The following is a 27,608-nucleotide window of genomic DNA, read 5'->3' on the forward strand; positions in this document are numbered from 1 at the left end:
CAACTGAAGAATATTTCACAATTTCAAACTTTCTAGAATTCAATAACATGTTACCATTTCTAAGTTCAAAATGAGAATAGGACGTGATGTTTGTGCTCTTGCCAACTCCATCACTCATTGTCAAGCCAAACATACATTGTACCATGACAATGGGTGGGTGACAAGGACTTGATAGCATGATGGTACCAACAGGCTGGCACTCAGGCTAGTTCCCACACAAGTTTGTAAAAAAAAAAAGCGAAAATAGAAGAAGGCTAGATATCTTGAAATGAGACAAAGGCTAGATATCCTGAAATGAGACGAATGCTAAACGAGACGAAGGCTAGATATACTGAAACGAGACGAAGGCTAGATATCCTGAATAGAGACGAATGCTAAACGAGACGAAGGCTAGATATACTGAAACGAGACGAAGGCTAGATATCCTGAATAGAGACGAATGCTAAACGAGACGAAGGCTAAACGAGACGAAGGCTAGATATACTGAAACGAGACGAAGGCTAAACGAGACGAAGGCTAGATATACTGAAACGAGACGAAGGCTAAACGAGACGAAGGCTAGATATACTGAAACGAGACGAAGGCTAGATATACTGAAATTAGACGAAGGCTAAACGAGACGAAGGCTAGATATTCTGAAACGAGACGAAGGCTAGATATCCTGAAATGAGACGAAGGCTAGATATACTGAAACGAGACGAAGGCTAAACAAGACGAAGGCTAGATATACTGAAACGAGACGAAGGCTAGATATACTGAAACGAGACGAAGGCTAGATATACTGAAACGAGACAAAGCCTAAAAGAGACGAGGGCTAGATATACTGAAACGAGACGAAGGCTAAAAGAGACGAGGGCTAGATATACTGAAACGAGACGAAGGCTAAAAGAGACGAGAGCTAGATATACTGAAACGAGACGAAGGCTAGATATACTGAAATGCTTCACAGTGTTTTAGATAATATGTTCTATTGAACAGTCCACCACAATAAAGGTATTTATCTGATGGAAAACACAAGTTCCAACTCGTGACAGTGGTTTAAGAGGAAGGAACTAACCCTAACCCTTAGGGTAACTCAGTAGAGGAAACAGATCTATAGAACATGGGTTTATTGCCAAGCCCCACAGGAAGACATACCAACACCAGTATTTATGAAGAACAAAACAGGAGATGAATTGATGACCGTGTGAGAAAAACAGACTACAATTAATTTTACAGTGCTCTTTCACTGTGTAATAACCAGATTAACAAGAACTGTTGTCAAGTGTGTTACTTAAATGATTATATTGTTGTTTTTTGGTTGTTTTGGTTACGTTAGTAGGGCCCTAGTGCATCTATGCTTTGGTCCATCCATTATCTTCTGGCTAGATATTCTGCTCTATGTTCATATTTCATGCGCTTGCTTTAAAACTACTGTTTCTCTGAGTGACATGGATTCACATAGAATTATAGAATCCCTTTGTAATTTAATAGAACGTCTGTGTGGATTCATGCAACTTCAGCTGTTCCATTTCTGTTTTCATCAGAAGTGATTCAGTGGAATGGCACTTTCTCCATTCAGTTTCGCTCTGCAAATGAGAAAAGGTGCAATTAGATGTTAGATGGCCATTTGTCCAATTATGAATACTGATTTAATACTAAATTAAATACCTTTATTTAAAGCATCTTGGTAAAAAAAAAAGTATATCTTGCTATAAGCATGTATGAGTCTTTATAATGTCTTATAACCAGGCTCATGACAAGTCTTACAATGCATCATATAACTAACTGCATCATAAATGTACAATTTAAGTACTTGATGAATATTGTCATATAAGCAATATGGGCTGTAAAATCATCTATCAATAAATCATAATAAAATCATCAATCAATCAATAATATAGCTGGAGGCTTTAAATACAGTGTTAGCAAATACAATTCCTCCTCTACCTTGGTGACCTTATGTCCTCTATGAACTCTGGCAGGCGAACATTGAGTGTTTCTGGGAGGAGCAAAGCCACTAGTCTGGTACCAACAATCACCAAGCTATTATATTACAGCAGGAAGGACCTCCCAAATATCGTCTAATAGTGTGACGAGAGGGAGCGATGGACACGCCCAGTCGACCCACAAACGAGATGTAGTCAACGCCGCTCTGCATGCGGGACCAAACTAACAAGTTATTTAAGGTGCAAGAGGAGAGATCTGTGAGGGGAAAAAAACACATTATTATGTAGCAGCATGACGTACTTTGAAACTTCTTGTCAACAATATGTGTTATAAAGAGGCCACTATAAAGAGCAACCCAATGAACAAGTCTCGATATTAGGTCTCTGTTTCTATGAACATCATAACCAAAAAGGGGTCCGTCTCAGGAGGGCAACAAACAACGTTACAAAACATTCAGATATAAATGTATTCTTTAGAAAAGAGTTGGTTGTCTTGCTACATTTCTATCTGCAACATTGTAAATGACGTTTCACCTCACTGAATACACCGAAGGACTCATTACATTAAGTGAACAAATGTGATATAGTAGTTTATTGGTCACTCACTAAACTACTGTTGGGTAGAGCTCAGTGGTATAAAGGAACATTATTGTGAAGGACGCTTCTGTAATGAGTACGATGGGAGACAGAGCTAGTTTTCAGCACAGGGTCCAGCAGATGTTTCTTTGTAAAGGACCACAGGAGGAGGCAGGTAGCTGGGTCCAGGGGCAGGCAGAATTACACATTCAGGGGATCTACATGTTTGAGAGTGTGAGTTGGAAGCAGATGTTACAGTTTGACAGGCTTTTCCCAAAAAGACCCATGATGGTACGAAACACCCATATACAGTGCATTCAGAAGTATTCAGACACCTTCACTTTTTTCACATTTTGTTACGTTACAGCCTTATTCTAAAATGGATTAAATGTTTTTTCCCCCCCCTCATTAATCTACACACAATACCCCATAATGACAAAGCAAAAACAGCTTTTTTTAAATGTTTGCAAATGTACTAAAAATAAAAAACTGAAATATTCCATTTAAATAAGTATTCAGACCCTTTACTCAGTACTTTGTTGACGCACCTTTGCCAGTGATTACAGCCTCGAGTCTTCTTGGATATGACGCTTCAAGCTTGGTACAACTGTATTTTGAGAGTTTCTCCCATTCTTCTCTGCAAATCCTCTCAAGCTCTGTCAGGTTGTTTGGAGAGCGTCACTGCACAGCTATTTTCAGGTCTCTTCAGAGATGTTATATTGAGTTCAAGTCAGGGCTCTGGCCGGGCCACCCAAGGACATACAGAGACTTGTCCCATAGCCACTCCTGCGTTGTCTTGGCTGTGTGCTTAAAGTCGTTGTCCTATTGGAAGGTGAACCTTTGCCCCAGTCTGAGGTCCTGAGCGCTCTGGAACAGGTTTTCATCAAGGATCTCTCTATACTTTTCTCCATTCATCTTTCTCTCGATCCTGACTAGTCTTCCAGTCCCTGCCGCTGAAAAACATCCCCACAGCACGATGTTGCCACCACCATGCTTCACCGTGTGGATGGTTTTGACCAAGTGATGAGTGGTGCCCGGTTTTCTCCAGACGTGACGCTTGGCATTCAGGCCATAGAGTTCAATCTTGGTTTCATCAGACCAGATAATCTTGTTTCTCATTGGGAGTCCTTTAGGTGCCTTTTTCTCAAACTCCAAGAGGGCTGTCATGAGCCTTTTACTGAGGAGTGGCTTCCGTCTGGCCACTCTACCATAAAGGCCAGATTGGTGGAGTGCTGGTTGTCTTTCTGGAAGGTTCTCCCATCTCCACAGAGGAACTCTGGAGCTCTGTCAGAGTGACCATTGGGTTCATGGTCACCTCCCTGACCAAGGCCCTTCTCCCCCGATTGCTCAGTTTTGCCGGGCAGACGGCTCAAGGAAGAGTCTTGGTGGTTCCAAACTTCTTCCATTTAAGAATGATGGAGGCCACTGTGTTCTTGGTGTCCTTCAATGCTGCAGAAATGTTTTGGTACCCTTCCCCAGAGCTATGCCTCAACACAATCCTGTCTCGGAGCTCTACGGAAAATTTATTTGACCTCATGGCTTGGTTTTATATGAGGTGTGACCTTACATAGACAGGTGTGTGCCTTTCCAAATCATGTCCAATCAATTTATTTTACCACAGGTGGACTCTAATCAAGTTGTAGAAACATCTCAAGGATGATCAATGGAAACAGGATGCACCTGAGCTCGATTTCGATTCTCATAGCAAATGGTCTGAATACTTATGTAAATAAGGTATTTCTGTTTTTGTTTTTTTATACATTTGTCATTATGAGGTATTGTGTAGATTGATGTGGAAAAACAATTGTTTAATCCACTTTAGAATAAGGTTGTAAGGTAACAAAATCTGGAAAAAGTGAAGGGGTCTGAATACTTTCCAAATGCACGGTACCTGAGTGAAGATATGAAAACATGAATGACTGATTCTAAGGCTAACAACTGACAAGTAACACACAGGGCTCAAAATGCAAGTGCAGAAAGAGAAAACAAACTGTGTCGATGGCCACAAGGAACTCAAAGGTATGTAAGTAAGTAAGTAGAAACGTAAAGTGAAGTAAAATCTTAACATGTGTAGCGCATTGTTGCAAAGTCGAATACTACATTATTTGCTAACAATATATTTTAGGAACCAACAAATACCTTGAGGAGCAAATATGTTGAAGACACAGGCTCCAGTCAAAAAAAAAACCTTTCCAGGTTTTCGGCCAATCTTGTTCAAGAAGTGATAGACTGCAATCTTTCCAGGCATCTCCATGACAACATATATGAACTGTGTGAAGTAGATGTTCATGCCAAACCCAGTGTTGTTCAGGCTGATTCAGTAATATGTGTACACAACTCCATACCTACAGGTCACATAAAATAAGGAACTTATTAAAAATATGCAACAGGTTATACATGTGACATTTTAACTAGCAACTCGTGTCAAATGACAATGGATGTCCCAATGGATGGCCCAATGGAATATGATAAAGTAAGAAGCAGTACTAAGACATTTTAAGAGTTTCTAAGCATGCTGCTCCTTTAAATGTAGAACAAAGAACAAGCTGAATAGAACAAAGAACAATCTGAATAGAACAAAGAACAATCTGAATAGAACAAAGAACAAGCAAAATAGAACAAAAGAACAAGCTGAATAGAACAAAAGAACAAGCTGAATAGAACAAAAGAACAAGCTGAATAGAACAAAAGTACAAGCTGAATAGAACAAAAGAACAAGCTGAATAGAACAAAAGTACAAGCTGAATAGAACAAAAGAACAAGCTGAATAGAACAAAAGAACAAGCTGAATAGAACAAAAGAACAAGCAAAATAGAACAAAGTACAAGCTGAATAGAACACAAGAACAAGCTGAATAGAACAAAAGAACAAGCTGAATAGAACAAAAGTACAAGCTGAATAGAACAAAAGAACAAGCTGAATAGAACAAAAGAACAAGCTGAATAGAACAAGCTGAATAGAACAAGCTGAATAGAACAAAATAACAAGCTGAATAGAACAAGCTGAATAGAACAAAGAACAAGCTGAATAGAACAAAAGAACAAGCTGAATAGAACAAAAGAACAAGCTGAATAGAACAATAGAACAAGCTGAATAGAACAAAAGAACAAGCTGAATAGAACAAAAGAACAAGCTGAATAGAACAAGCTGAATAGAACAAGCTGAATAGAACAAAAGAACAAGCTGAATAGAACAAAAGAACAAGCTGAATAGAACAAGCTGAATAGAACAAAGAACAAGCTGAATAGAACAAAAGAACAATCTGAATAGAACAAGCTGAATAGAACAAAGAACAAGCTGAATAGAACAAAAGAACAAGCTGAATAGAACAAGCTGAATAGAACAAAGAACAAGCTGAATAGAACAAAAGAACAAGCTGAATAGAACAAAAGAACAAGCTGAATAGAACAAAAGAACAAGCTGAATAGAACAAAGTACAAGCTGAATAGAACAAAAGAACAAGCTGAATAGAACAAAAGAACAAGCTGAATAGAACAAAAGAACAAGCTGAATAGAACAAAAGAACAAGCTGAATAGAACAAAAGAACAAGCTGAATAGAACAAAGAACAAGCTGAATAGAACAAAGAACAAGCTGAATAGAACAAAAGAACAAGCTGAATAGAACAAAAGAACAAGCTGAATAGAACAAAAGAACAAGCTGAATAGAACAAAAGAACAAGCTGAATAGAACAAAGAACAAGCTGAATAGAACAAAAGAACAAGCTGAATAGAACAAAGTACAAGCTGAATAGAACAAAAGAACAAGCTGAATAGAACAAAAGAACAAGCTGAATAGAACAAAAGAACAAGCTGAATAGAACAAAAGAACAAGCTGAATAGAACAAAAGAACAAGCTGAATAGAACAAAGAACAATCTGAATAGAACAAAAGAACAAGCTGAATAGAACAAAAGAACAAGCTGAATAGAACAAAAGAACAAGCTGAATAGAACAAAAGAACAAGCTGAATAGAACAAAGAACAATCTGAATAGAACAAAAGAACAAGCTGAATAGAACAAAGTACAAGCTGAATAGAACAAAAGAACAAGCTGAATAGAACAAAAGAACAAGCTGAATAGAACAAAAGTACAAGCTGAATAGAACAAAAGTACAAGCTGAATAGAACAAAAGAACAAGCTGAATAGAACAAAAGAACAAGCTGAATAGAACAAAAGAACAAGCAAAATAGAACAAAGTACAAGCTGAATAGAACACAAGAACAAGCTGAATAGAACAAAAGAACAAGCTGAATAGAACAAAAGAACAAGCTGAATAGAACAAAAGAACAAGCTGAATAGAACAAAAGAACAAGCTGAATAGAACAAAAGAACAAGCTGAATAGAACAAAAGAACAAGCTGAATAGAACAAAAGTACAAGCTGAATAGAACAAAAGAACAAGCTGAATAGAACAAAAGAACAAGCTGAATAGAACAAAAGAACAAGCTGAATAGAACAAAAGAACAAGCTGAATAGAACAAAAGAACAAGCTGAATAGAACAAAAGTACAAGCTGAATAGAACAAAAGAACAAGCAAAATAGAACAAAGTACAAGCTGAATAGAACAAAAGAACAAGCTGAATAGAACAAAAGAACAAGCTGAATAGAACAAAAGAACAAGCTGAATAGAACAAAAGAACAAGCAAAATAGAACAAAGTACAAGCTGAATAGAACAAAAGAACAAGCTGAATAGAACAAAAGAACAAGCTGAATAGAACAAAGAACAAGCTGAATAGAACAAAAGAACAAGCTGAATAGAACAAAAGAACAAGCTGAATAGAACAAAGAACAATCTGAATAGAACAAAGAACAAGCTGAAAAGAACAAAAGAACAAGCTGAATAGAACAAAGAACAAGCTGAATAGAACAAAAGAACAAGCTGAATAGAACAAAAGAACAAGCTGAATAGAACAAAAGAACAAGCTGAATAGAACAAAAGAACAAGCTGAATAGAACAAAAGTACAAGCTGAATAGAACAAAAGAACAAGCTGAATAGAACAAAAGAACAAGCTGAATAGAACAAGCTGAATAGAACAAAGAACAAGCTGAATAGAACAAAAGAACAAGCTGAATAGAACAAAAGAACAAGCTGAATAGAACAAAAGAACAAGCTGAATAGAACAAAAGAACAAGCTGAATAGAACAAAGAACAATCTGAATAGAACAAAGAACAAGCTGAATAGAACAAAAGAACAAGCTGAATAGAACAAAGAACAAGCTGAATAGAACAAAAGAACAAGCTGAATAGAACAAAAGAACAAGCTGAATAGAACAAAAGAACAAGCTGAATAGAACAAAAGAACAAGCTGAATAGAACAAAAGAACAAGCTGAATAGAACAAAAGAACAAGCTGAATAGAACAAAAGAACAAGCTGAATAGAACACAAGAACAAGCTGAATAGAACAAAAGTACACGCTGAATAGAACAAAAGAACAAGCTGAATAGAACAAAAGAACAAGCTGAATAGAACAAAAGAACAAGCAAAATAGAACAAAGTACAAGCTGAATAGAACACAAGAACAAGCTGAATAGAACAAAAGAACAAGCTGAATAGAACAAAAGTACAAGCTGAATAGAACAAAAGAACAAGCTGAATAGAACAAAAGAACAAGCAAAATAGAACAAAGAACAAGCTGAATAGAACAAAAGAACAAGCTGAATAGAACAAAAGAACAAGCTGAATAGAACAAAAGAACAAGCTGAATAGAACAAAGAACAAGCTGAATAGAACAAAAGAACAAGCTGAATAGAACAAAGAACAATCTGAATAGAACCAAACAACAAGCTGAATAGAACAAAAGAACAATCTGAATAGAACAAAATAACAAGCTGAATAGAACAAAAGAACAAGCTGAATAGAACAAAAGAACAAGCAAAATAGAACAAAGTACAAGCTGAATAGAACAAAAGAACAAGCTGAATAGAACAAAAGAACAAGCTGAATAGAACAAAGAACAATCTGAATAGAACAAAAGAACAAGCTGAATAGAACAAAAGAACAATCTGAATAGAACAAAAGAACAAGCTGAATAGAACAAAAGAACAAGCTGAATAGAACAAAAGAACAAGCTGAATAGAACAAAGAACAATCTGAATAGAACAAAAGAACAAGCTGAATAGAACAAAAGAACAAGCTGAATAGAACAAAAGTACAAGCTGAATAGAACAAAAGAACAAGCTGAATAGAACAAAAGAACAAGCTGAATAGAACAAAAGAACAAGCTGAATAGAACAAGCTGAATAGAACAAAAGAACAAGCTGAATAGAACAAGCTGAATAGAACAAAGTACAAGCTGAATAGAACAAAAGAACAAGCTGAATAGAACAAAGAACAATCTGAATAGAACAAAAGAACAAGCAAAATATAACAAAGTACAAGCTGAATAGAACAAAAGAACAATCTGAATAGAACAAAAGAACAAGCTGAATAGAACAAAAGAACAAGCTGAATAGAACAAAGAACAATCTGAATAGAACAAAAGAACAAGCTGAATAGAACAAAGTACAAGCTGAATAGAACAAAAGAACAAGCTGAATAGAACAAAATAACAAGCTGACTAGAACAAAATAACAAGCTGAATAGAACAAAGAACAAGCTGAATAGAACAAGCTGAATAGAACAAAAGAACAAGCTGAATAGAACAAGCTGAATAGAACAAAGAACAAGCTGAATAGAACAAGCTGAATAGAACAAAAGAACAAGCTGAATAGAACAAGCTGAATAGAACAAAGTACAAGCTGAATAGAACAAAGAACAAGCTGAATAGAACAAAAGAACAAGCTGAACAGAACAAAAGAACAAGCTGAATAGAACAAGCTGAATAGAACAAAGTACAAGCTGAATAGAACAAAGAACAAGCTGAATAGAACAAGCTGAATAGAACAAAGTACAAGCTGAATAGAACAAAGAACAAGCTGAATAGAACAAAGTACAAGCTGAATAGAACAAAGAACAAGCTGAATAGAACAAAGAACAAGCTGAATAGAACAAAGAACAAGCTGAATAGAACAAAGAACAAGCTGAATAGAACAAAGTACAAGCTGAATAGAACAAAGAACAAGCTGAATAGAACAAGCTGAATAGAACAAAAGAACAAGCTGAATAGAACAAAAGAACAAGCTGAATAGAACAAAAGAACAAGCTGAATAGAACAAAAGAACAAGCTGAATAGAACAAAAGAACAAGCTGAATAGAACAAAAGAACAAGCTGAATAGAACAAAAGTACAAGCTGAATAGAACAAAAGAACAAGCTGAATAGAACAAAAGAACAAGCTGAATAGAACAAAAGAACAAGCTGAATAGAACAAAATAACAAGCTGAATAGAACAAAAGAACAAGCTGAATAGAACAAAAGAACAAGCTGAATAGAACAAAAGAACAAGCTGAATAGAACAAAAGAACAAGCTGAATAGAACAAAAGTACAAGCTGAATAGAACAAAAGAACAAGCAAAATAGAACAAAGTACAAGCTGAATAGAACACAAGAACAAGCTGAATAGAACAAAAGAACAAGCTGAATAGAACAAAAGTACAAGCTGAATAGAACAAAAGAACAAGCTGAATAGAACAAAAGAACAAGCTGAATAGAACAAAAGAACAAGCTGAATAGAACAAAAGAACAAGCTGAATAGAACAAAAGAACAAGCTGAATAGAACAAAAGAACAAGCTGAATAGAACACAAGAACAAGCTGAATAGAACAAAAGAACAAGCAAAATAGAACAAAAGAACAAGCTGAATAGAACAAAAGAACAAGCTGAATAGAACAAAAGAACAAGCTGAATAGAACAAAAGAACAAGCTGAATAGAACAAAAGAACAAGCTGAATAGAACAAAAGTACAAGCTGAATAGAACAAAAGAACAAGCTGAATAGAACAAAAGTACAAGCTGAATAGAACAAAAGAACAAGCTGAATAGAACAAAAGAACAAGCTGAATAGAACAAAAGAACAAGCAAAATAGAACAAAGTACAAGCTGAATAGAACACAAGAACAAGCTGAATAGAACAAAAGACAAAAGAACAAGCTGAATAGAACAAAAGTACAAGCTGAATAGAACAAAAGAACAAGCTGAATAGAACAAAAGAACAAGCTGAATAGAACAAGCTGAATAGAACAAGCTGAATAGAACAAAAGAACAAGCTGAATAGAACAAGCTGAATAGAACAAAGAACAAGCTGAATAGAACAAAAGAACAAGCTGAATAGAACAAAAGAACAAGCTGAATAGAACAATAGAACAAGCTGAATAGAACAAAAGAACAAGCTGAATAGAACAAAAGAACAAGCTGAATAGAACAAGCTGAATAGAACAAGCTGAATAGAACAAAAGAACAAGCTGAATAGAACAAAAGAACAAGCTGAATAGAACAAGCTGAATAGAACAAAGAACAAGCTGAATAGAACAAAAGAACAATCTGAATAGAACAAAAGAACAAGCTGAAAAGAACAAAAGAACAAGCTGAATAGAACAAAAGAACAAGCTGAATAGAACAAAAGAACAAGCTGAATAGAACAAAAGAACAAGCTGAATAGAACAAAAGAACAAGCTGAATAGAACAAAAGAACAAGCTGAATAGAACAAAAGAACAAGCTGAATAGAACAAAGTACAAGCTGAATAGAACAAAAGAACAAGCTGAATAGAACAAAAGAACAAGCTGAATAGAACAAAGGAACAAGCTGAATAGAACAAAAGAACAAGCTGAATAGAACAAAAGAACAAGCTGAATAGAACAAAGAACAAGCTGAATAGAACAAAGAACAAGCTGAATAGAACAAAAGAACAAGCTGAATAGAACAAAAGAACAAGCTGAATAGAACAAAAGAACAAGCTGAATAGAACAAAAGAACAAGCTGAATAGAACAAAGAACAAGCTGAATAGAACAAAAGAACAAGCTGAATAGAACAAAGTACAAGCTGAATAGAACAAAAGAACAAGCTGAATAGAACAAAAGAACAAGCTGAATAGAACAAAAGAACAAGCTGAATAGAACAAAAGAACAAGCTGAATAGAACAAAAGAACAAGCTGAATAGAACAAAAGAACAAGCTGAATAGAACAAGCTGAATAGAACAAAAGAACAAGCTGAATAGAACAAGCTGAATAGAACAAAGTACAAGCTGAATAGAACAAAAGAACAAGCTGAATAGAACAAAGAACAATCTGAATAGAACAAAAGAACAAGCAAAATATAACAAAGTACAAGCTGAATAGAACAAAAGAACAATCTGAATAGAACAAAAGAACAAGCTGAATAGAACAAAAGAACAAGCTGAATAGAACAAAGAACAATCTGAATAGAACAAAAGAACAAGCTGAATAGAACAAAGTACAAGCTGAATAGAACAAAAGAACAAGCTGAATAGAACAAAATAACAAGCTGACTAGAACAAAATAACAAGCTGAATAGAACAAAGAACAAGCTGAATAGAACAAGCTGAATAGAACAAAAGAACAAGCTGAATAGAACAAGCTGAATAGAACAAAGAACAAGCTGAATAGAACAAGCTGAATAGAACAAAAGAACAAGCTGAATAGAACAAGCTGAATAGAACAAAGTACAAGCTGAATAGAACAAAGAACAAGCTGAATAGAACAAAAGAACAAGCTGAATAGAACAAAAGAACAAGCTGAATAGAACAAGCTGAATAGAACAAAGTACAAGCTGAATAGAACAAAGAACAAGCTGAATAGAACAAGCTGAATAGAACAAAGTACAAGCTGAATAGAACAAAGAACAAGCTGAATAGAACAAAGAACAAGCTGAATAGAACAAAGAACAAGCTGAATAGAACAAAGAACAAGCTGAATAGAACAAAGAACAAGCTGAATAGAACAAAGTACAAGCTGAATAGAACAAAGAACAAGCTGAATAGAACAAGCTGAATAGAACAAAAGAACAAGCTGAATAGAACAAAAGAACAAGCTGAATAGAACAAAAGAACAAGCTGAATAGAACAAAAGAACAAGCTGAATAGAACAAAAGAACAAGCTGAATAGAACAAAAGTACAAGCTGAATAGAACAAAAGAACAAGCTGAATAGAACAAAAGAACAAGCTGAATAGAACAAAAGAACAAGCTGAATAGAACAAAAGAACAAGCTGAATAGAACAAAAGAACAAGCTGAATAGAACAAAAGAACAAGCTGAATAGAACAAAAGAACAAGCTGAATAGAACAAAAGAACAAGCTGAATAGAACAAAAGTACAAGCTGAATAGAACAAAAGAACAAGCAAAATAGAACAAAGTACAAAAGAACAAGCTGAATAGAACAAAGAACAAGCTGAATAGAACAAAAGAACAAGCTGAATAGAACAAAAGAACAAGCTGAATAGAACAAAAGAACAAGCTGAATAGAACAAAAGAACAAGCTGAATAGAACAAAAGAACAAGCTGAATAGAACAAAAGAACAAGCTGAATAGAACAAAAGAACAAGCTGAATAGAACAAAAGAACAAGCTGAATAGAACAAAAGAACAAGCTGAATAGAACAAAAGAACAAGCAAAATAGAACAAAAGAACAAGCTGAATAGAACAAAAGAACAAGCTGAATAGAACAAAAGAACAAGCTGAATAGAACAAAAGAACAAGCTGAATAGAACAAAAGAACAAGCTGAATAGAACAAAAGTACAAGCTGAATAGAACAAAAGAACAAGCTGAATAGAACAAAAGTACAAGCTGAATAGAACAAAAGAACAAGCTGAATAGAACAAAAGAACAAGCTGAATAGAACAAAAGAACAAGCAAAATAGAACAAAGTACAAGCTGAATAGAACACAAGAACAAGCTGAATAGAACAAAAGAACAAGCTGAATAGAACAAAAGTACAAGCTGAATAGAACAAAAGAACAAGCTGAATAGAACAAAAGAACAAGCTGAATAGAACAAGCTGAATAGAACAAGCTGAATAGAACAAAAGAACAAGCTGAATAGAACAAAAGAACAAGCTGAATAGAACAAACAAGCTGAATAGAACAAGCTGAATAGAACAAAAGAACAAGCTGAATAGAACAAAAGAACAAGCTGAATAGAACAATAGAACAAGCTGAATAGAACAAAAGAACAAGCTGAATAGAACAAAAGAACAAGCTGAATAGAACAAGCTGAATAGAACAAGCTGAATAGAACAAAAGAACAAGCTGAATAGAACAAAAGAACAAGCTGAATAGAACAAAAGAACAAGCAAGCTGAATAGAACAAAAGAACAATCTGAATAGAACAAAAGAACAAGCTGAAAAGAACAAAAGAACAAGCTGAATAGAACAAAAGAACAAGCTGAATAGAACAAAAGAACAAGCTGAATAGAACAAAAGAACAAGCTGAATAGAACAAAAGAACAAGCTGAATAGAACAAAAGAACAAGCTGAATAGAACAAAAGAACAAGCTGAATAGAACAAAAGAACAAGCTGACAAAAGAACTGAATAGAACAAAAGAACAAGCTGAATAGAACAAAAGAACAAGCTGAATAGAACAAAGAACAAGAACAAGCTGAATAGAACAAAAGAACAAGCTGAATAGAACAAAAGAACAAGCTGAATAGAACAAAAGAACAAGCTGAATAGAACAAAGAACAAGCTGAACAAAAGAACAAAATAGAACAAAAGAACAAGCTGAATAGAACAAAAGAACAAGCTGAATAGAACAAAAGAACAAGCTGAATAGAACAAAAGAACAAGCTGAATAGAACAAAAGAACAAGCTGAATAGAACAAAAGAACAAGCTGAATAGAACAAAAGAACAAGCTGAATAGAACAAAAGAACAAGCTGAATAGAACAAAAGAACAAGCTGAATAGAACAAAAGAACAAGCTGAATAGAACAAAAGAACAAGCTGAATAGAACAAAAGAACAAGCTGAATAGAACAAAAGAACAAGCTGAATAGAACAAAAGAACAAGCTGAATAGAACAAAAGAACAAGCTGAATAGAACAAAAGAACAAGCTGAATAGAACAAAAGAACAAGCTGAATAGAACAAAAGAACAAGCTGAATAGAACAAAAGAACAAGCTGAATAGAACAAAAGAACAAGCTGAATAGAACAAAGTACAAGCTGAATAGAACAAAAGAACAAGCTGAATAGAACAAAAGAACAAGCTGAATAGAACAAAAGAACAAGCTGAATAGAACAAAAGAACAAGCTGAATAGAACAAAAGAACAAGCTGAATAGAACAAAAGAACAAGCTGAATAGAACAAAAGAACAAGCAAAAGAACAAGCTGAATAGAACAAAAGAACAAGCTGAATAGAACAAAGAACAAGCTGAATAGAACAAAAGAACAAGCTGAATAGAACAAAAGAACAAGCTGAATAGAACAAAAGAACAAGCTGAATAGAACAAAAGAACAAGCAAGCTGAATAGAATAGAACAAAAGAACAAGCTGAATAGAACAAAAGAACAAGCTGAATAGAACAAAAGAACAAGCTGAATAGAACAAAAGAACAAGCTGAATAGAACAAAAGAACAAGCTGAATAGAACAAAACAAGCTGAATAGAACAAAAGAACAAGCTGAATAGAACAAAAGAACAAGCTGAATAGAACAAAAGAACAAGCTGAATAGAACAAAAGAACAAGCTGAATAGAACAAAAGAACAAGCTGAATAGAACAAAAGAACAAGCTGAATAGAACAAAAGAACAAGCTGAATAGAACAAAAGAACAAGCTGAATAGAACAAAAGAACAAGCTGAATAGAACAAAAGAACAAGCTGAATAGAACAAAAGAACAAGCTGAATAGAACAAAAGAACAAGCTGAATAGAACAAAAGAACAAGCTGAATAGAACAAAAGAACAAGCTGAATAGAACAAAAGAACAAGCTGAATAGAACAAAAGAACAAGCTGAATAGAACAAAAGAACAAGCTGAATAGAACAAAAGAACAAGCTGAATAGAACAAAAGAACAAAAGAACTGAATAGAACAAAAGAACAAGCTGAATAGAACAAAAGAACAAGCTGAATAGAACAAAAGAACAAGCTGAATAGAACAAAAGAACAAGCTGAATAGAACAAAAGAACAAGCTGAATAGAACAAAAGAACAAGCTGAATAGAACAAAAGAACAAGCTGAATAGAACAAAAGAACAAGCTGAATAGAACAAAAGAACAAGCTGAATAGAACAAAAGAACAAAATAGAACAAAAGAACTGAATAGAACAAAAGAACAAGCTGAATAGAACAAAAGAACAAGCTGAATAGAACAAAAGAACAAGCTGAATAGAACAAAAGAACAAGCTGAATAGAACAAAAGAACAAGCTGAATAGAACAAAAGAACAAGCTGAATAGAACAAAAGAACAAGCTGAATAGAACAAAAGAACAAGCTGAATAGAACAAAAGAACAAGCTGAATAGAACAAAAGAACAAGCTGAATAGAACAAAAGAACAAGCTGAATAGAACAAAAACAAGCTGAATAGAACAAAAGAACAAGCTGAATAGAACAAAAGAACAAGCTGAATAGAACAAAAGAACAAGCTGAATAGAACAAAAGAACAAGCTGAATAGAACAAAAGAACAAGCTGAATAGAACAAAAGAACAAGCTGAATAGAACAAAAGAACAAGCTGAATAGAACAAAAGAACAAGCTGAATAGAACAAAAGAACAAGCTGAATAGAACAAAAGAACAAGCTGAATAGAACAAAAGAACAAGCTGAATAGAACAAAAGAACAAGCTGAATAGAACAAAAGTACAAGCTGAATAGAACAAAAGAACAAGCTGAATAGAACAAAAGAACAAGCTGAATAGAACAAAAGAACAAGCTGAATAGAACAAAAGAACAAGCTGAATAGAACAAAAGAACAAGCTGAATAGAACAAAAGAACAAGCTGAATAGAACAAAAGAACAAGCTGAATAGAACAAAAGAACAAGCTGAATAGAACAAAAGAACAAGCTGAATAGAACAAAAGAACAAGCTGAATAGAACAAAAGAACAAGCTGAATAGAACAAAAGAACAAGCTGAATAGAACAAAAGAACAAGCTGAATAGAACAAAAGAACAAGCTGAATAGAACAAAAGAACAAGCTGAATAGAACAAAAGAACAAGCTGAATAGAACAAAAGAACAAGCTGAATAGAACAAAAGAACAAGCTGAATAGAACAAAAGAACAAGCTGAATAGAACAAAAGAACAAGCTGAATAGAACAAAAGAACAAGCTGAATAGAACAAAAGAACAAGCAAGCAAAAGAACAAGCTGAATAGAACAAAAGAACAAGCTGAATAGAACAAAAGAACAAGCTGAATAGAACAAAAGAACAAGCTGAATAGAACAAAAGAACAAGCTGAATAGAACAAAAGAACAAGCTGAATAGAACAAAAGAACAAGCTGAATAGAACAAAAGAACAAGCTGAATAGAACAAAAGAACAAGCTGAATAGAACAAAAGAACAAGCTGAATAGAACAAAAGAACAAGCTGAATAGAACAAAAGAACAAGCTGAATAGAACAAAAGAACAAGCTGAATAGAACAAAAGAACAAGCTGAATAGAACAAAGAACAAGCTGAATAGAACAAAAGAACAAGCTGAATAGAACAAAGAACAAGCTGAATAGAACAAAAGAACAAGCTGAATAGAACAAAAGAACAAGCTGAATAGAACAAAGAACAAGCTGAATAGAACAAAAGAACAAGCTGAATAGAACAAAAGAACAAGCTGAATAGAACAAAAGAACAAGCTGAATAGAACAAAAGAACAAGCTGAATAGAACAAAAGAACAAGCTGAATAGAACAAAGAACAAGCTGAATAGAACAAAAGAACAAGCTGAATAGAACAAAAGAACAAGCTGAATAGAACAAAGAACAAGCTGAATAGAACAAAAGAACAAGCTGAATAGAACAAAAGAACAAGCTGAATAGAACAAAAGAACAAGCTGAATAGAACAAAAGAACAAGCTGAATAGAACAAAGGAACAAGCTGAATAGAACAAAAGAACAAGCTGAATAGAACAAAAGAACAAGCTGAATAGAACAAAGAACAAGCTGAATAGAACAAAGAACAAGCTGAATAGAACAAAAGAACAAGCTGAATAGAACAAAAGAACAAGCTGAATAGAACAAAAGAACAAGCTGAATAGAACAAAAGAACAAGCTGAATAGAACAAAAGAACAAGCTGAATAGAACAAAGAACAAGCTGAATAGAACAAAAGAACAAGCTGAATAGAACAAAAGAACAAGCTGAATAGAACAAAAGAACAAGCTGAATAGAACAAAAGAACAAGCTGAATAGAACAAAAGAACAAGCTGAATAGAACAAAAGAACAAGCTGAATAGAACAAAAGAACAAGCTGAATAGAACAAAAGAACAAGCTGAATAGAACAAAAGAACAAGCTGAATAGAACAAAAGAACAAGCTGAATAGAACAAAGAACAAGCTGAATAGAACAAAAGAACAAGCTGAATAGAACAAAAGAACAAGCTGAATAGAACAAAAGAACAAGCTGAATAGAACAAAAGAACAAGCTGAATAGAACAAAAGTACAAGCTGAATAGAACAAAAGAACAAGCTGAATAGAACAAAAGAACAAGCTGAATAGAACAAAAGAACAAGCTGAATAGAACAAAAGAACAAGCTGAATAGAACAAAAGAACAAGCTGAATAGAACAAAAGAACAAGCTGAATAGAACAAAAGAACAAGCTGAATAGAACAAAAGAACAAGCTGAATAGAACAAAGAACAAGCTGAATAGAACAAAAGAACAAGCTGAATAGAACAAAAGAACAATCTGAATAGAACAAAAGAACAAGCTGAATAGAACAAAAGAACAAGCTGAATAGAACAAAAGAACAAGCAAAATAGAACAAAGTACAAGCTGAATAGAACAAAAGAACAAGCTGAATAGAACAAAAGAACAAGCTGAATAGAAGAAAGAACAATCTGAATAGAACAAAAGAACAAGCTGAATAGAACAAAAGAACAATCTGAATAGAACAAAAGAACAAGCTGAATAGAACAAAAGAACAAGCTGAATAGAACAAAAGAACAAGCTGAATAGAACAAAGAACAATCTGAATAGAACAAAAGAACAAGCTGAATAGAACAAAAGAACAAGCTGAATAGAACAAAAGTACAAGCTGAATAGAACAAAAGAACAAGCTGAATAGAACAAAAGAACAAGCTGAATAGAACAAAAGAACAAGCTGAATAGAACAAGCTGAATAGAACAAAGAACAAGCTGAATAGAACAAGCTGAATAGAACAAAAGAACAAGCTGAATAGAACAAGCTGAATAGAACAAAGTACAAGCTGAATAGAACAAAAGAACAAGCTGAATAGAACAAAGAACAATCTGAATAGAACAAAAGAACAAGCAAAATATAACAAAGTACAAGCTGAATAGAACAAAAGAACAATCTGAATAGAACAAAAGAACAAGCTGAATAGAACAAAAGAACAAGCTGAATAGAACAAAGAACAATCTGAATAGAACAAAAGAACAAGCTGAATAGAACAAAGTACAAGCTGAATAGAACAAAAGAACAAGCTGAATAGAACAAAATAACAAGCTGACTAGAACAAAAGAACAAGCGGAATAGAACAAAGAACAAGCTGAATAGAACAAGCTGAATAGAACAAAAGAACAAGCTGAATAGAACAAGCTGAATAGAACAAAGAACAAGCTGAATAGAACAAGCTGAATAGAACAAAAGAACAAGCTGAATAGAACAAGCTGAATAGAACAAAGTACAAGCTGAATAGAACAAAGAACAAGCTGAATAGAACAAAAGAACAAGCTGAATAGAACAAAAGAACAAGCTGAATAGAACAAGCTGAATAGAACAAAGTACAAGCTGAATAGAACAAAGAACAAGCTGAATAGAACAAGCTGAATAGAACAAAGTACAAGCTGAATAGAACAAAGAACAAGCTGAATAGAACAAAGTACAAGCTGAATAGAACAAAGAACAAGCTGAATAGAACAAAGAACAAGCTGAATAGAACAAAGAACAAGCTGAATAGAACAAAGAACAAGCTGAATAGAACAAAGTACAAGCTGAATAGAACAAAGAACAAGCTGAATAGAACAAGCTGAATAGAACAAAAGAACAAGCTGAATAGAACAAAAGAACAAGCTGAATAGAACAAAAGAACAAGCTGAATAGAACAAAATAACAAGCTGAATAGAACAAAAGAACAAGCTGAATAGAACAAAAGAACAAGCTGAATAGAACAAAAGAACAAGCTGAATAGAACAAAAGAACAAGCTGAATAGAACAAAAGAACAAGCTGAATAGAACAAAAGAACAAGCTGAATAGAACAAAAGTACAAGCTGAATAGAACAAAAGAACAAGCTGAATAGAACAAAAGAACAAGCTGAATAGAACAAAAGAACAAGCTGAATAGAACAAAAGAACAAGCTGAATAGAACAAGCTGAATAGAACAAAAGAACAAGCTGAATAGAACAAAAGAACAAGCTGAATAGAACAAAAGAACAAGCTGAATAGAACAAAAGAACAAGCTGAATAGAACAAAAGAACAAGCTGAATAGAACAAAAGAACAAGCTGAATAGAACAAAAGAACAAGCTGAATAGAACAAAAGAACAAGCTGAATAGAACAAAAGAACAAGCTGAATAGAACAAAAGTACAAGCTGAATAGAACAAAAGAACAAGCTGAATAGAACAAAAGAACAAGCTGAATAGAACAAAAGAACAAGCTGAATAGAACAAAAGAACAAGCTGAATAGAACAAAAGAACAAGCTGAATAGAACAAAAGAACAAGCTGAATAGAACAAAAGAACAAGCTGAATAGAACAAAAGAACAAGCTGAATAGAACAAAAGTACAAGCTGAATAGAACAAAAGAACAAGCAAAATAGAACAAAGTACAAGCTGAATAGAACACAAGAACAAGCTGAATAGAACAAAAGAACAAGCTGAATAGAACAAAAGTACAAGCTGAATAGAACAAAAGAACAAGCTGAATAGAACAAAAGAACAAGCTGAATAGAACAAAAGAACAAGCTGAATAGAACAAAAGAACAAGCTGAATAGAACAAAAGAACAAGCTGAATAGAACAAAAGAACAAGCTGAATAGAACACAAGAACAAGCTGAATAGAACAAAAGAACAAGCTGAATAGAACAAAGAACAATCTGAATAGAACAAAAGAACAAGCTGAATAGAACAAGCTGAATAGAACAAGCTGAATAGAACAAAAGAACAAGCTGAATAGAACAAAAGAACAAGCTGAATAGAACAAGCTGAATAGAACAAAGAACAAGCTGAATAGAACAAAGTACAAGCTGAATAGAACAAAGAACAAGATGAATATTCCAAGAAACTTCAGCATTAATTAACATCACAGATCCCTGAGTCATGCAATATATCACTAAATCAGTCATCAACCTTTTCATATGAATAATGTATGAAATCCCAGTGTATTGGAACTGACTTTATAAAAATATTTCCTGTATATAGTAAGCTTACTTACTTTATTGTATTATTTCTTGTGTGTTTTTTCTAGTAATACATTGTTATTGATTATTGCATTGTTGGGTTTTGAGTTAGCAAGAAAGGCATTTCACTGTACTTGTGCATTTGACATTAAAACTTGAAACTATTTCATTTAACCCCTAATTTAACCAAGATCAATTCCCTTGCGGTTTAATGCCTGTTTTTCGAGGGATATTATAATAATACATATTAAAGTATTATACGATATATAACACTATAGAAAACAAAGTACAATCAGTCACTAACTCAGTGAGTACAGTGGAGATTATGCTTATTCCAGAGAATGTCCCTCCAGTGAAGAATCTTATGATACAAAACATGATATAGGAGGTAGAGAAGGCATTGTTTAAGGCAATCACCATATTTGACAGGTACGCTTGCCACCATCAGCGTTTCCCACTGGCCAAATCGGATCAAATAAGGCATTTTAAAGGCTCATACTGTAACGATATTCGTCTGAGGAAGAAGGAGTAGACCAAAGCGCAGCGTGGTACGTGTTCATATTTCCTTTAATTAACTGAACACTAAATACAAAAGAATGAGAATAAATTAAAACCGAAACAGTCCCATATGGTGCAAACACTGAAACGGAAAACAACTACCCACAACCCATAGTGGGAAAACAGGCTGCCTAAGTATGGTTCTCAATCAGAGACAACGATTGACAGCTGCCTCTGATTGGGAACCATACCAGGCCAAACACCTAGAAATATAACACACAGAACCAAAACATAGAATGCCCACCCCAACTCACACCCTGACCAAACTAAAATAGAGACATAAAAATGGAACTACGGTCAGGAAGTGACACATACGTGATTATAACATGTTATAAAGCATTATACCGACACACTAAGTGTTTTTACATACACACATATATATATTTAATATATGCATATACAGTACCAGTCAGAAGTTTGGACACAGCAACTCATTCAAGGGTTTTTCTTTAGCTTGACTATTTTCTACATTGTAGAATAATAGTGAAGACATCAGAACTATGAAATAACGCATATGGAATCGTGTAGTAACCAAAAAAATTGTTTCAAAAATATAAATATATTTTAGATTTTTCAAAGTAGCAAACCCTTTGCCTGATGACAGCTTTGCACACTCTTGCCATTTTCTCAACCAGCTTCATGAAGAATGCTTTTCCAAGAGTCTTGAAGGAGTTCCCACATATGCTGACACTTGTTGACTGCTTTTCCTTCACTCTGCGGTTCATCTCATCCAAAACCATCTCAATTGTGTTGAGCTCGGGTGATTGTGGAGGTCAGGTCATCTGATGTAGCACCATCACTCTCCTTAGTCAAATATCCCTTATACAGCCAGGAGGTGTGTTGGGTCATTGTCCTGTTGAAAAACAAATTATAGTCCCACTAAGTGCAAACCAGATGGAATGGTGGATCGCTGCAGAATGCTGTGGTAGCCATGCTGGTTAAGTGTGCCTAGAATTCTAAATAAATCACAGACGATGTCACCAGCAAAGCACCCCCACACCTCCTCCTCTATGCTTCATGGTGGGATGCACACATGCAGAGATCATCCGTTCACCTACTCTGCTTCTCATAAAGACACGGTGGTTGGAACCAAAAATCTCAAATTTGGACTCATTAGCCAAAGGACAGATTTCCACCATTCTAATGTCCATTGCTCGTGTTTCTTGGCCCAAGCAAGTCTCTTCTTAATAATGGTGTCCTTTGGTAGTGGTTTCTTTGCAGCTATTCGACCATGAAGGCCTGATTCACACAGTCTCCTCTGAACAGTTGATGTTTACATGTGTCTGTGTCACGGCCGTTGAATGAAGAGGACCAAGGTGCAGTGTGGTGTGCGTACATATTATTTTTATTAGAAAAGACGCCAAACAAAACAATAAACACTAAAAACAAACCGTGAGGCTAAAGGCTATGTGCCATAAACAAAGTCAACTTCCCACAAAGACAGGTGGGAAAAAGGGCTAACTAAGTATGGTTCTCAGAGACAACGATAGACAGCTGTCCCTGATTGAGAACCCTACCCGGCCAAAACATAGAAATACAAATAATAGAACGAAAGAACATAGAATACCCACCCCAAATCACACCCTGACCAAACACAAAAAGAGACATAAAAAGGATCTCTAAGGTCAGGGCGTGACAGTACCCCCCCCAAAGGTGCGGACTCCGGCCGCAAAACCTGAACCTATAGGGGAGGGTCTGGGTGGGCATCTATCTGCGGTGGTGGCCCAGGTGTGGGACGTAGACCCCGCTCCACCACTGGCTCACCCCACTTTGGTGGCACCTCTGGTCCCTTGTCGCCGACCCCGGACTGGGGACCCACGTAACGGGCCCCCTCGCAGCTGGCCCCCGACTGTGACCAGTCGCCGGGGGATCCGGACCGTGAAACTTCGCCGGAGGTTCCGGACTGTGTACTGTCGCCGGACGCTCTGGACTGGGTACTGTCGCCGGACGATCTGGACTGGGTACTGTCGCCGGACGCTCTGGACTGCTGAGTCGCACTGGATACCTGGTGCGTGGTGCCGGCACTGGTGGTACCGGGCTGGTGACATGCATCTCAGGGCGAGTGCGGGGAGGAGGAACAGGATGTTCTGGACTCTGGAGGTGCACTGGAGTTCTGAAGCGTAGAGCAGGCACAAGGGCGCTTGCACAGGACGCACTGGGCTGTGCAGACTCACCGGAGACAGTGCTCAGAGCCGGCGCAGGATATCCTGGTCCAAGAAGGTATACTGGAGACCAGGGGCGCTGAGCCGGCACCATCCTTCCTGGCTGGATGCCCATTCTAGCCCGGCCAATGCGAGGAGCTGGAATAGAGCACACCGGGCTATAATAGCGCACTGGAGACACCGTGCACTCCACCGCATAACACGGTGCCTGACCAGTAACCCGCTCCCCAAGGTAAGCACGAGGAGTTGGCTCCGGTCTCCAAACTGACTCAGCCAATCTCCTCGTGTGCCCCCCAAATTTTTTTCTTGGGGCTTCCTCTCGGGCTTCCGTGCTAGCCGTGTCCCCTTGTATCGTCGCCGTTCCTCCTGCGCTGTTTCCACCTGCTTCCATGGCAGAGTCTTGTCCCCTGCCATTACATCCTCCCAGGTCCAAGAAGTCCTCCACTCATCTTTCTCCCGGGCCCAGGATGTCCACTCCTCTTGAGCACGCTGCTTGGTCCTTTTATGGTGGATTCTTCTGTCACGTTCGTTGTATGGAGGAGACCAAGGCGCAACGTTGTAAGCGTACATACTTATTTTATTAAAGAAAGAACACTGAACAAACTAACAAAATAACAACACGACCGTGACGCTATATTAAACAAGTGCTGACAGGCAACTACACATAGACAAGAACCCACAAATACCCTAGACAAAATGGCTACCTAAATATGGTCCCCAATCAGAGACAACGATAAACAGCTGCCTCTGATTGGGAACCAATTCAGGCCACCATAGACATACAAATACCTAGACTTACAAAAAACCCTAGATATACAAAAAACCTAGACAATACAAAAACGAACATACCCACCCTAGTCACACCCTGACCTAACCAAAATAAACAAAACAAAAATAACTAAGGCCAGGGCGTGACAGTCTTATTTATTTGGGCTGCAATCTGAGGTGCAGTTAAGTCTAATGAACTCTGGGTCTTCCTTTCCTGTGGCGGTCCTCACGAGAGCCAGTTTCATCATAGCGCTTGATGGTTTTTGTGACTGCAATTGAAGAAACTTTCAAAGTTCATGAAATTTTCCAGATCGACTGATCTTCATGTCTTACACGGACTGTCGTTTATCTTATTTGAGCTGTTCTTGCCATAATATGGACTTGGTCTTTGACCAAATAGGACTATCTTCTGTATACCACTTACCTTGTCACAACACAATTTATTGGCTCAAACGCAGTAAGAAGGAAAGAAATTCCACAAATGAACTTTTAACAAGGCATACCTGTTAATTGAAATGCATTCCAGGTGACTACCTCATGAAGCTGGTTGAGAGAATGCCAAGAGTGTGCAAAGCTGTCTTCAAGGCAAAGGGTGGCTACATGTAACACTTTTTTGTTTTGGTTACTATATGATTCCATATGTGTTATTTCATAGTTTTGAGTTTCTACAATGTAGAAAATAGTAAAAATAAAGAAAAACCCTGGAATGAGTAGTTGTCCAAACTTTTGACTGGTACAGTATATATAATATATATAAACAAATTATTTAACTAACCATTGTAAACCACTTATAAACCACGGAATCACTATAATCAGTATACCATAACGTAAAGTTGCAATATTTCTATACACAATGCAGCTAAGTGAAAGACAACATTCTATTAAACATACTTTTAGAAATGATCAGAGTATTTAATTTCTGCATGAAAATTAAAATGTGTACATTTAACAGATACTCTTATCCAGCGCGACTTACAGTAGAAAGTATACATTTTCATACTGGTCCCTCGTGAGAATCGTACCCAGAACCCTGGCATTAAAAGCCCCATGCTCTATCAACTGAGCCACACAGGACCTGAACACCAATGGTTTAAAGCTTGCAGCTATTTTCCACAGGAAACTTGTGTTGTATCAGTAGTGTTAGTATATGTGAGTTTGTGTGAAGTAGTAAGGGTTCTGTATAGTGCATACCGGTCACTGAAGAAACCAAATAAAGGAGCCCTACACATTACTCCAATGAAGAAACTGGTGGCAGTCGCTTTCTTCACCTCTTTTCTATCGCAAACAAGGTCCCACTTTAAAGAGATCATAACAATAACACTGGTGTCACTGGTCTCTTGGGAACAGAACAGCTACAGCGTGATCAAAATGTTCCATCTTTAAAGCAAAAGAGCCGTAAGTGAGCCTTATCTCTGTAGCCAGAGTGGACATGAAGGTAAGGTTGTCATATGCCCATCCATTCTGACAGGGGACTGTACTGTAGCTAGGTCACTGTCATTGGAGTTGGACAGGTGGTGGAATAGTGCCTCTGGGAACTTTTTACAGGATCTTGGAGTCCCATCTTCCTGTACTGGAACACTGACAGTCAGTCTCTGCTCCCGAGTCAGATTACCAACTACACTGCCAGCATGGTGTGGTAGGGTAGCCTAGTGGTTAGAGCGTTGGACTAGTGTCACGAACCGACTCAAAGCCCGTAACAAAAGGGAGACAACGTGGAGATAAGGAGTAACAAAATATATATTTATTTAAATAAAGTATCTAAGTATAATATACAATGGTGTGTGTAATCAGTAATCAGTAGTGTAAGTGAGTGTTTTGCATGCATGAATGTGATAATGCAGGGTGTTGAAAGATGCCAACGCAAACAATCAAAAAAACCACCAAGAAACACAACAAAATCTGTAAAGGTGTCTGCATGGAGAGAGTCTCTTCCATGAATGGGGAAGTGGTGTATTTATCCTGGGACACACCGGGCCCAGGTGTTTCCCATGTAGCTGACGACCCTCCCAACTCCGCCCACCGGCATCCTAATAAGGAAACAAGAACAAAGAGAGAATACGGCAGACAGAGTGGGAGGGTCTTCACACTAGTAACCGGAAGGTTGCAAGTTCAAACCCCAAAGCTGACAAGGTACAAATCTGTCGTTCTGCCCCTGAACAGGCAGTTAACCCACTGTTCCTAGGCCGTCATTGAAAATAAGAATTTGTTCTTAACTGACTTGCCTAGTTAAATAAAGGTTACTTTTTTTTTTTTTAAATATATATAAAAAAATCCAGAGCGCTGAGGACAAAGTGGTGAGAGGGCAGTTGTTCAGTAAGAAGTAACACAGCAGGTTCAAAACTCTCTAAATAAGGTAACAACAACCACCGCTAAGGCTGTCTGCAGAGACAATCCTCTAGCCCTCTGCTCTTCTTACAGTTGATCATTCATTATGTGTGTTGTACAAAAGTTGGAGTCAGATAGGACACATGCACCAGCATTTACTAGCATCTTGTTAACCATTAGTCATTGATCATACGCAGAGATACAGTACAAGCTGATAAAGCAAAAGCTTGGTCCCAGTAAATGGGATGCTATATTAAATGTGATGTTATTAATATGTTAATCCTATTGTAGTTTAGGCAAGTGTCACAGGTGTGACAAATGCTTTTAATTACTCTGCATGCTTTTTCCCTAATTGAGTGTTTCTAATTGATTGATTCATGGAGCAATGTGATTGGCTCTGTTTATAACCCTTGTTACTGTTATTTGTTGTGTGGCTGCTCACAGGAACTTAATGCAGTCTGGAGGCATGGTGGATGTCCAGGTTTTTCTAGTGCATGTAGGGTGTCGTTTGTTGAGCGCATGGATAATGGAGGTTGTTTAAGATGAAATTGAAGTCTTTAGAAGCTGTACGCCTCTCTCCTGTGGTCTAAACCAAGGTGTAGTAGGATCTATGCTACTGAACTGTCTAGTCACAGCCCCTTCAAGGTGTGACATTTTGGTGTTGTCGGCAGGATTTGGGCAGTGAGTGGATAACACGGAATGGCTTCAAGTAGTGTTAATGATTTGCATGTCCCTTCACTACCCTTTGCATTCTGTTGTGAGTTGACATATTCCTCCAGGTTTCTGATGTGGTTGCAGGTCTGGAGAACTGGCTGCTCCCTCCCCCCTTGTGCATACTTCCTGAGGTGGACTCTTAAAATACTCAGGTGCTATATGGGTGGATGCTGTGCT

The 27,608-nt window shown here is 36.3% G+C and overlaps 1 pseudogene; it reads right to left on the bottom strand.

Moving 5' to 3' along the window:
• Positions 1 to 1,488: 1,488 nt before the first annotated feature.
• Positions 1,489 to 27,056, bottom strand: LOC139408990 (solute carrier family 22 member 7-like; annotated as a pseudogene).
• Between the last annotated feature and the right edge of the window lie 552 nt (positions 27,057 to 27,608).

Source organism: Oncorhynchus clarkii, chromosome 1, assembly GCF_045791955.1.
Source record: "Oncorhynchus clarkii lewisi isolate Uvic-CL-2024 chromosome 1, UVic_Ocla_1.0, whole genome shotgun sequence".
Taxonomy (NCBI): domain Eukaryota; kingdom Metazoa; phylum Chordata; class Actinopteri; order Salmoniformes; family Salmonidae; genus Oncorhynchus; species Oncorhynchus clarkii.